Consider the following 10,415-nt stretch of genomic DNA (forward strand, 5'->3'; position numbering starts at 1 on the left):
ACGCACACGCACACGCACACGCACACACACACACACACACACACACGCACATACATACACACACGCACACACACACATACACTACACACCACATGGACATTACTCTCTTTTCTCTTTTTCTTTTTTTCCCCATTATTTATTTGTTTTATCTATTATTATTATTATTTATTTACTTCCTACCTATTTCCTTTTTGTTATTGAAAAAAAATAAAAAAAATAATAAAAAATGCAATCATAAAATATTCCTTGAATGATTTGATTCAATGTGTATGGATAAATGCAAAGACTGTTTAAATGTATACAGCATGAATGACAAAAGGATTGCAATAAAGTAATAAAAAAAAATAATAAAAAAATTTGAATGACACTCATTTTGGCAAGTAATACAAGTTATAATAGTAAGAGTTATAATGTACAAAACATTCTAAGTATAGCTATTATGTTTTACAGTGCAAGTACCATCTTAGGTCAAATATTCTGATTAACCAAATAACAATGGATTCGTCTAACCATGTAAAAGAAACCCCTTTTACCCTGCATGCGTATTTAATCCTGTTACTGTACTTCAGCATTGTGGCCTCCTGCTAGCCTACTATATCTAATCAATGCCCAAAATGACATTAGCATGTACTTGACATAAATCATAATTGAATTTATAATCTTATGTCGTTCGCATTACAGCAGCATTCAAACAAAATGGCCCCACGTTGAACAAATTACTAGCATGACTGTAAAGGACAGAGTTCACAAGTGAATATTGTATGTTTTGATTAAATGTGAAGCTTACTTTTCCACCTCAAAATTGAACAACACTCATTTTAGCCAGTAGCCATCTCAACAAAAGACAAAAGGTTAATAAGTAAGGATAGCTATGTTTTATACTACGTAACAGTCAGGTCAAATATTCTGATTCATAAAATCACAATGGATTCTTACATCTTTTTACCCTGCATGATTAGTCCTGTTAATGCACTTCAGCATTGTGGCCTCTATCTAATCCAATGACCAAAACAACTAGAAATGATGATATAAACTATGCTTGAACTTTTAACTTTGTGTATTTTGCATTAAGGCAGCATTAAGGCAACAATTAAAATGGCACCACGGGCAGTAATTTAGCATGACTGTAAGGGCAGAGTCCACAACTGAATGTGGACTCTGTCCTTACAGTCATATGGCATTTATGTTTGGGTAGCATAGGCCTACATTTGGCCCAGCCAAACATGGGACACCGCAGATTTGAAATAAAACAAGGCATGAATTTGCATAGCCTGCTACGAAGTCCTTGGTCTTAGAATGACCTAGGCTATGTCTAGCCGGCCTAGGCAGGTGAGGGCCTATCTGAACAAGATTCTAATCTTGACGAATTGCACCATCAAAAATCCGAATATTATGAAATTTAGATTATGGTCAGAAAGACCAACTTGATCTTCAACCTCTGTAGTTTTGAATTGGGCTATTTATGTAGGCTAGTAGTGAGAACCACATTATGCAATTTAATACAATGATTCGGTATTCTATAGTTTCTTAGGATTAACATAGGCCTACATACGCACACGTGCACTGTCATAACGGAAGTCGGGATATAGAAAACAATGTAGCCTACATTGATAACAGATTTGAAACGCGGTTGTTTCAGCTATATGCAGAGACCATTCTCAGCTAAAGATGTGACGTTCCAGAAGGCCTAGCCTTATGTTTAACCAAATTCTGAAAATGATAGTTAACCTTGGCTATTTCAAGGAGTAGGCTAGGCTACTTTCTGTCAGAATGTTCTTCAGGAAGTAGGCTAGCGTAGACCTAATATTATAGGCCTATAGCCTAGCCTAATCAATAACTTACAAACGGCGTTGATACATCTAGGCCTACTTATCGATACCAATTTGCTGTGTTGAACACAAAATGGCGATGTGTAAGCTACACCCGACAATAGCCTAGGCACTTGGTAGCAAGTCACTTTCACTTTCGATTTCACTGCCGCAGAGCCTACATTTAAAGCAACAGGGAACCCCCGAATGTTTCACCGTGTCCTAACTGCAAGCGACACGACCGAATGCGTGCGACAAAATCAATTCCATCCCTGTATTTTCAATTGGAATGTCCTGACTGAATGCGATGCGACCGAACGCGACAAGTAGCTACGCGACTTCTTCAACCCTCTTTTGTCGCGCTGTCCGTTTCTATTTTAGTCGCGTCGCGCCGCCTTGACATTAACTTCTTCACGACGTAACAAAGGTTCATTAAAGAATGTTAACGCATACAATGTGGACACAAACTATCCGACAGTCGCGCAGTCGCTTACAATTAGGACACGGTGTAACAAACTAGTTCTAGTGGTAGCCTAAAACAAAGGTTCCTAGAGTATTTGGCAGACACTTTTGGCCAAAGCAGCCTATACAAACACACACACACACACACACACACACACACACACACACACACACACACACACACACACACACAAACACAGTGAGCACATAGGACTGTGCACACACACTAGATCAGTGCAACCATTACTGCCCTGCAGGACACTTCAGTTGGTCTTCAAGCAGGGAACCATTCTGTTCTCTATTCACCCACATCCTTTTCTGCCAGTCAAGCGATTGAACCAATCAGTGACACTTCAGTCCTCTGGGTCATCATGGCTGCTTCATAATGCGACTGATAAAAAGTACCTTTAGCATTTTCAATATTATCAAATGAAAGTTGCCAGAATTGAAAAAATACTATTGCCGCGTGCCCGTACAAACAATGTTTTCCAAGAAACTTGTTGCCCAATTATGTTAATGCAGATCATGTTAAATTGGCGATGATGTAGATAAGGCCTGTGCAGTTAGCTTTTAGCTTTTTTTAGTGTCTAATGTGCCATTAGCTGCAACTCAAACACCTTTCCCCTTCACTTTTTTACTTTGCAAAGTGAGTAAAATTAGACACATTACATAGGCCTACCCGTGCGTTTTTGCTGTTGTTGGGAAATTATAAATCTATCTAACCGCATAACCATGGCCATGCCAGTGCTATTAACTCAGAAGTGATGTTTGAATGAATGTTATGCCCATAGCCGATGTCCAGATAGAGTCAAGAGCGGCTGTTTTAAATGCAAATTTTAACAGAATGCTACCGACGTGTGTGTGTCAGCATATTGATCAGCAACCTTTATATTGGCGTTACATCCTTTGAATGGTCAGAGTTGTTGTGAAGATTTTTGAGTCCATCCAATTAAGCCGGGAGGACCGAGAGTGACGTTACAGGGTTAGGCCTACAGGGTTACAGGGTGAGTGACAAAGTGACACACAGACAGACGTTCCTTGCATTAATAGATAGATTTTCAGAGATCAGGTAACAGAACCCCTAGGGCGGTAGGCAACCTCGGTTGTTGATGTAGAGTATGCAACATTACGTTACTTTAACATGCTGCTTACCAATCATGGGTGCATGTGTGTCGGTCCGTTGTTTAAGTGAGACATCGTAATTCCATGAATGGCAACACGTGCGTTTGTCAGCGAAATGGGCTTTTTTCCCCTATGTATGGAGTAAGTGAGAGTGAGAAGGGGAGTGGGTAGTTAGAGTGGCTAGAGAGCGGTAGAATTGTATTTTGCTTAATTTAACGATATCTTTGTCATTTTTTGTCCAAAAACGACCAAACTTGCATTTAGCAAGTGCCATGCCATTAGCAAGACCCTTGTCAAATTTTAGGTCAGTTATACGTGTAACAGACAGACAGACAGAGTGACACACAGACAGACGTTCCTTGCATTAATAGATAGATCCCTTGTTTGACTCCATGAACAATAGCAATAACACTGAGAAATTAAGGGGAAAAAACAGGCATTATAGCTTTAATAGCTTTTCATCACAAGTTTTACTGAGACACATTCCGATTTCTATGAATTTACCCCCCCAGCAAAATCACGTTGAAAAGTCGTTGAAAAGACGTCTTGTCAAGTCGTCGAAACAACGGCCCAGTTTGGTTTAAAAGTGAAAGGTTAGATGACGTCTTTTCATGGTTGTTGAAAAGACGTCTATGGAAAGACGCCTTTTCAACGTTTAAATTTGGTTGAAACCACGTCTTGTTTAGGTGCTGCCATGGACCTACTTTCAACCAGAATTTTGCTGTTATATATTAATTTATAAGCCTATATTATCCTATTATAGGCTTTTAAATAATGTGCATTAAGCACTTACTAACTTTACCATTACCCATACTATTGCTGTTAAAATAAGCCTATATTATCCTATTATAGGCTTTTAAAATGTGCATTAAGCATTTTCATTTACCAACTTAACCATCTAGATGATAAATACATAATCTAATAGGCCTACATTACAATAGCAAGCTAGGCGTAAACAAACAGTCAAACAAACGTTATCCATTTCATTGTAATTTTATTTAATTCTTGAAGTCTCCGCCACCGGACCGTCCAGGTTCATCATGTTTAAGATGATCTGCCTCAGCTCTCCCGATGTCACGGTCAGCCTTGTTGCTCCATTTTTCACCGCAGCTGAAATGACAGGAAACATTTTCATTAACAGTGTTTCCCATACATTGAGTAATCTGTGGCGGGCCGCCACGAAATAATGTTCTATGTTGTACGATTGAAATTATTTTTAAATCATGTTATCAATTGAATCACTTTCATTGAGCTGCGCGCACGCAGCTTTTTCTTTGCCCGAATGAAACCACTGCCTCTGCATGTGCATTTAACAAAACATTAACGATTGTTGAAGGATTGTTGTTGCCACATACGGCGAGCTAAACTGCTATTAATTCTGCTTAACATGCGGCGCAAATGTGTTCAAAACGGCGGCATTCAAGTGAACTTTTGCTAACGTCTCACAACGTAGCCCACATTAGGGAGACTAAACTAAGTTATGCATTCGAGCCGTATCTCTAAGCGTTAGAATAGTGTAACGAAGAGACTCTTGTGTGGTCTCAACCGCTGACCGGCCCGCTGACCGGCCCGCTGGCCGGTGAAGTACCCGATCCAACGCTGCCTCCACAGCAGCTTACGAGGAAAACCCCCTGACTGGGAAGCGACAATCAGTCCTCACTCCTACATCCCCGGCCTTAGCTAGCGTCTCCTAACCCTCTCTGGCTTCACCGCGGGCAGCCCTGAACACGCAGGTGTTATCAATTACAATGTACAATTCCATTCACATTGATTTCCCCCACAGATCCGCCCCCACACAAGAGTCTCTTCGTTGACACTATTCTAACGCTTGGAGATACAGCTCGAATGCATAACTTAGTTTAGTCTCCCTAATGTAGGCTACGTTGTGAGACGTTAGCAGAGTTAACTTGAATGCAGCAGTACGGTGTACATTTTAGGACCGTACAGCAGCCGTTTTGAACACATTTGCGCAGCATGTTAAGCAGAATTAATAGCAGTTTAGCTCGCGCGAGTCTCCTCGTTACGTTTGGATGTCGAATTTAGCATGCTAACAGGTACTTTTCTCTTCCGCTGTCGTGAATGAACAGCTGACAGCGCGGCCGCATTTAGAAGGCATCACGACGTGATTATTTCTGAGATTCTGATATGTTTTCAAAACTGGAATTTATTGTGCATACGTCATGGTTGAAAACTCATCAGAATCTCAGAAATAATCACGTCTGCAGTCGTCTTAAAACGGCTACATCAAGTCAAACCAGACCGACATAAAAAAAACACACCTCCAAAGTGTAGTTTTAGGTTGTTTTGGATAGAAGCGTCTGCTGATTGACTAAATTACCAAATGCGGGGGGGAAAGGAAAATGTATAGCACACTAAAGCATAGGGAAATATAAATGTATTTCACTCACAGCATTAAGGGCCCTGTTGGTTGTGGTCAGTGTTGGGAAGGTTACTTTAGAAATGTAATGTGTTACAGTTACAAGTTACCCTGTTTAAAATGTAATAGTAGTGTAACTATTTGAATTACTTTTTCTGAGTAACGTAACTAATTACTTTTGATTACTTTTTGATTACTTTTCCGTTTTTCTAATGGTATATATAGTCCCCAAATTCATGCGAAGATTTCGGCCTTGGTCTACAGGCTGCCGAGCAGTTCTGTACAAGCGCACAAGGCAGCAAGGGCATTCCAATACATGAATTAGCATCACATTTTTTGTGAGGATAATATAATGATTATCATAACACGTTTACAGGCAGGCATGTAGGCCTACGCTGATGGCGCTGTAGACGTGATAGAGCCTATCAGAAGGTCCCGTATCAAACTATGGCTGTGGAGGGAAACAGTTATTTTTACATACAATATTCTTTGCCAAGTTTTGCTGACAATATTGAGATGTAATTCAAATTGTAATTTTGAAAAATTTCAAAAGTACCTGTAATTGAATTACAAATTTTTCTACAGTAACTGTAATATATTACTGTTACATTTATTTTGTAATTAAATTACGTAACTCAATTACATGTAATGCGTTACTCCCCAACACTGGTTGTGGTTAGCGGAGGGAGGTCCCAGGAAGAGGCCACGTTCTGTACCCTTCCCATTTCTTCAGCTGATAGGTTTGATTCCACCTCCAGCTTGAAGATGGAGAGCATGAAAGAGATACATAATGGTTAGACAGTGTGTTAAAAGTTTATAGAATCATAATAGTGGGTCCACCAGTTGACTCCTCAGTTTTTCTAAAATCATTATAAAATCAAAGACCCACAGTCTTTTGGGGGCAACACACAAACAACAACAAAACAAAATAAAAACACAACATAACATCAAACATTAGTATTTTCTATGTAAACATTAGAGATGCACCGATCGACCGGCCGCCGATTGGAATCGGCCGATTTTCACGTGATCGGCCACGACCGGCGACCGGCCGGTCAGTCTGAGACATGCCGATTTTATGCCGGTCAAATGCACTCGCACGTACTTGTAACAACATCACACTCCCACAGCTGAGTTTGCAAAGTTTGATGAAGCTAGGCCAACAGTCAGGGCTGGATAAAGCGCTAATACTGAGTTTTTGAATACTATGCAGCGAACGCTGTGCTTTGCCATATTGCGTGGAATTTACTATACTAAGCTGTCACTTCAGGTTACAGCGCTCATCAAAGCCCGTCCTTGCCGCTAATTGCGTGCCCACAGCTGAACCACAAGCGCTATCAATAAGTAGCGACATAGCCTTTACTCAACTTAAGGCGAGACACGGCAGGAATAAACATAGTTTTGCTTCGGTTTGCCAACTTATCATGTATTCTTTCACACTACTACAACAACTAAGTCCGATTTACACATTTAGAGGTTTATTTCATTACCTTTTGTCTGATCACGCCTGTATATTTCTTCTAAATTCGCCAAAAGTTAGCATTCTAACGTGTCATAAACTAGCCTACCGCGACCGTGATACAAAACATATCATGCGTGGTGTCTTGGAAAGCTGTGTTTCGATCTCCTGCATGACGTTATGCCATCCAAATATGGACACTTCCTTAGTATCCGCAAGCAATCGCGAAAGTTCAAAGAAGAGTGTGGACTGAGAATGTATGTCATTTGCTGTGTTAATTTCAAGGCTTCTCAAAATTAGTTTTTTTTTGTTGTCATTTTCCAACATCTCAGCCTATGTAGCACTAACTTCAGTTATCAGTAGGCTATTCTGAAGATATTTACAGTTGGATATTGCATGTGAGAAGAAAGAAAGTGTTCCTAGTGCATTTCTACATGTGTGAAATGAATGTCCCACACTGGGATTACTGCAGCTGAAGAAGACTTGAAGAAGAATCTGTCTATTCACATTTTTCTACCAGCCATTGAAAAGTTGATTACATTTCTAACATGTTGTATTAAAGAAAATATAGGCTAGAAAATAACTCTTTGTTTGTGCTGTAAAGTGGTTAGAAGAAATTAAATCGGAATCGGCCGGTCAAACTCGATGAAAAATCGGAAATCGGAATCGGCCAAAAAATTGCAATCGGTGCATCTCTAGTAAACATACAAGCCTGATTGTTTCTCTAATGTCCAGGTCTGCACAGTCCTCCAGGTTTACTGTAGCCGTGTCTGGGCTCCCACGAAGCAGTATGGACAACCACATCACAGAGTCCAGACAAGCAGGGTCCTCCATGAAGGAAAGAGTGCCCCACAATTATCCCAGCCACAATGAACATATCACTGAGAAAGGGAGAAGCTGAGGGGACCAAATGACCAGGCTCTCCTTCAAAGTGGTGTAACAATGGTGTTTGCTGTTTCAAAAAAAAAAGACAAAAAAGCAAAGTTAGAATAAAACAACTTTGCTTGCTACAACACTTAGAAATAATAAAATTCAGTACATAGTGAACCGTACACTGTTCAGATTCTTCAAAGTCATCCAGCAGTTACTTTAGCTTAGAATAATGGCTTCAAACACATTTTGAGACAGAACTTGAAATAATAGATGAAAATGGTTTTACGTAAAGTTTTTTTTTTTTACCCTGAGTAGCATTCACCATCTGACAGTACTAGCAGTTGCAGTTCTGGAAGTTGATGGTAGATCTTCCAGGGACACACTTAAGAGTTGATGTGCTGAGAAGACAAATGAGCAAAGGCTTTAGAAAAAGCAACAGTTACACAGAAAAATGACAGGAATCCCAGACCTCAAAAGCAGCGTCTAGTAAAAACACGCTGGAAGTGTCACTTCTTACATAACCAATTTCCAAAAATAATCATTAAACACAAACCCATCAGAACTTATTGACACAGTCTATAACACAGGAGGAAGAGGGAGACACACACACAGACCAGGAAACCAGGGGACACAAAGGGACCACAGGGGATAGTCCAACAAGGGGGTACATAGCTTCGGCGCTACAATACAATCACATAAACACACAACTAGTTTCCCCTACCTTTCACTTTAAAATACCAACATATTGCACAACCTGGGCATCTGAGCCTCGACAATGATGACCACTCTGTTACTACTCTGTGCCAAATGACAGTCAATAAATAGATAGATATTACTATCATTATTATTCATAATAATAATAATAATAATAATAATAACAACAACAACAATAACACTATTAACATGCTGCACAACTGGTCAACAGGTTCTCCACGTCTGGTAATGATGACTGCTTGCTATGAACCATAAACAATACATGGAGAGTGGGCCTAATAGCGATTCTGGTATTTAAAATAGTCCTGTTGGCAACAAGTACAAGTTGTTGCTACCAAAATGCTACAACAAAAATGAAGTGGATAACAGCGCGCTGCTTGTCTACTCTAGTCTAGTGTATCTAGCAGGACGGTGGAGAGATATCCATGGTTACAAAGGACTCTTCGGGACGGGTAGATCTAGCCGCGAAAAAAATTCAAATTTTCGCGCTACCTTTGTGAACGTTCTAAGCAGGTCCACGAAATCATGCGTGTTGCAATCAGGTTCCTAACTTCCTACGTTACCACAAACGGCCCTAAATTGTGTCGAATAGATCAGACAGAAAATACTTTCCTTTCATAGAGATAACGGGACCTAACAGCAATTACAAACGGGTTTCAAGTCCGACTACATTATCAGCGGTAGAGTGAATTAACACAGAAGAATTTCTCCACTCAAGTAAAACTAGCCCAGGACAGGTTAAGTTAGCATGGTAACATACAGATCCTCGATTACTCCGCTGTCCGCATAATCATCTCTGATAGCACTGTTGATGGTGTTCAGAGCATTCGTCTCGTTTTGGCAAAACTGACTCTCGATCAAAATGTTACATTTCTACTTCCTAAATCATAGGCATAAACTCACTTACCTCAGTAGCAGGTTCCATCTTCACGCTGTTCTAGAACGGCTTCAACTGACTGTGTGTTTCAAACAAAGTTCGAAATGGGCTCGGCTACGGCTTCCCGCCTCCGTTCCTCTTGTACATGCGCAGAGTTCACTCCTGTCTCCTTTACGTGAACATTTATGTGATTTTTTTTGTTATCAGAATTTTAATTACTCATTATTTCAATGACTGTTTTTTTTCCATCTGAATTTTTCCTCTGATTTTTTTTTCAGAGGGGAGAAGGCTAAAAACAGAGTTGTCCGTCCATATCAACTGTTGCCATGAGTAAACAAACAAAAGTCACACACGCAGTTAACGGCAGCCAAGATGGCGGCGCCGGGCGCCCGTAGAGTTCGCGGCGGATTTGGGCAATCCCCGGGGGGGAAAGATGGTCGACAGGAACGATAATGTAGTCCTAGGTAGACTATAACTGATAATTTACATCAGGATTTAATTAGTTGATATGTGGTCTGAAAAAGGACGTGCTAAAGACGTCTTTCCTTAGACCAAAATGGGCCGGCCAAAACAAGACCATTATTCTACGTCTAATTTTGGTTGAAATCAGGGCCATGACGGACCGACGGGATTTAGCCCAAATATCAACGTTGAAATGACGTCGTGTGCTGGGGGGGTAGTGTATGTCTTATACAAAATACATTTTTGCCAGGCTCCAAAGGT

General features: G+C 40.3%; 1 long non-coding RNA gene across 1 annotated transcript; it reads right to left on the reverse strand.

Annotated features, from left to right (window-relative positions):
- Nucleotides 1-4,388: 4,388 nt before the first annotated feature.
- On the reverse strand, nt 4,389-10,378 carry LOC134060041 (uncharacterized). The gene is made up of 5 exons (XR_009935123.1): nt 9,723-10,378; nt 8,408-8,499; nt 7,937-8,180; nt 6,413-6,527; nt 4,389-4,502 (listed from the first exon to the last, which is right to left on the reverse strand). It is a non-coding gene; the product is annotated as an uncharacterized LOC134060041 (long non-coding RNA).
- Nucleotides 10,379-10,415: the final 37 nt, after the last annotated feature.

The sequence above is a fragment of the Sardina pilchardus genome, chromosome 16, assembly GCF_963854185.1.
Source record: "Sardina pilchardus chromosome 16, fSarPil1.1, whole genome shotgun sequence".
In the NCBI taxonomy this organism is placed as follows: Eukaryota; Metazoa; Chordata; class Actinopteri; order Clupeiformes; family Clupeidae; genus Sardina; species Sardina pilchardus.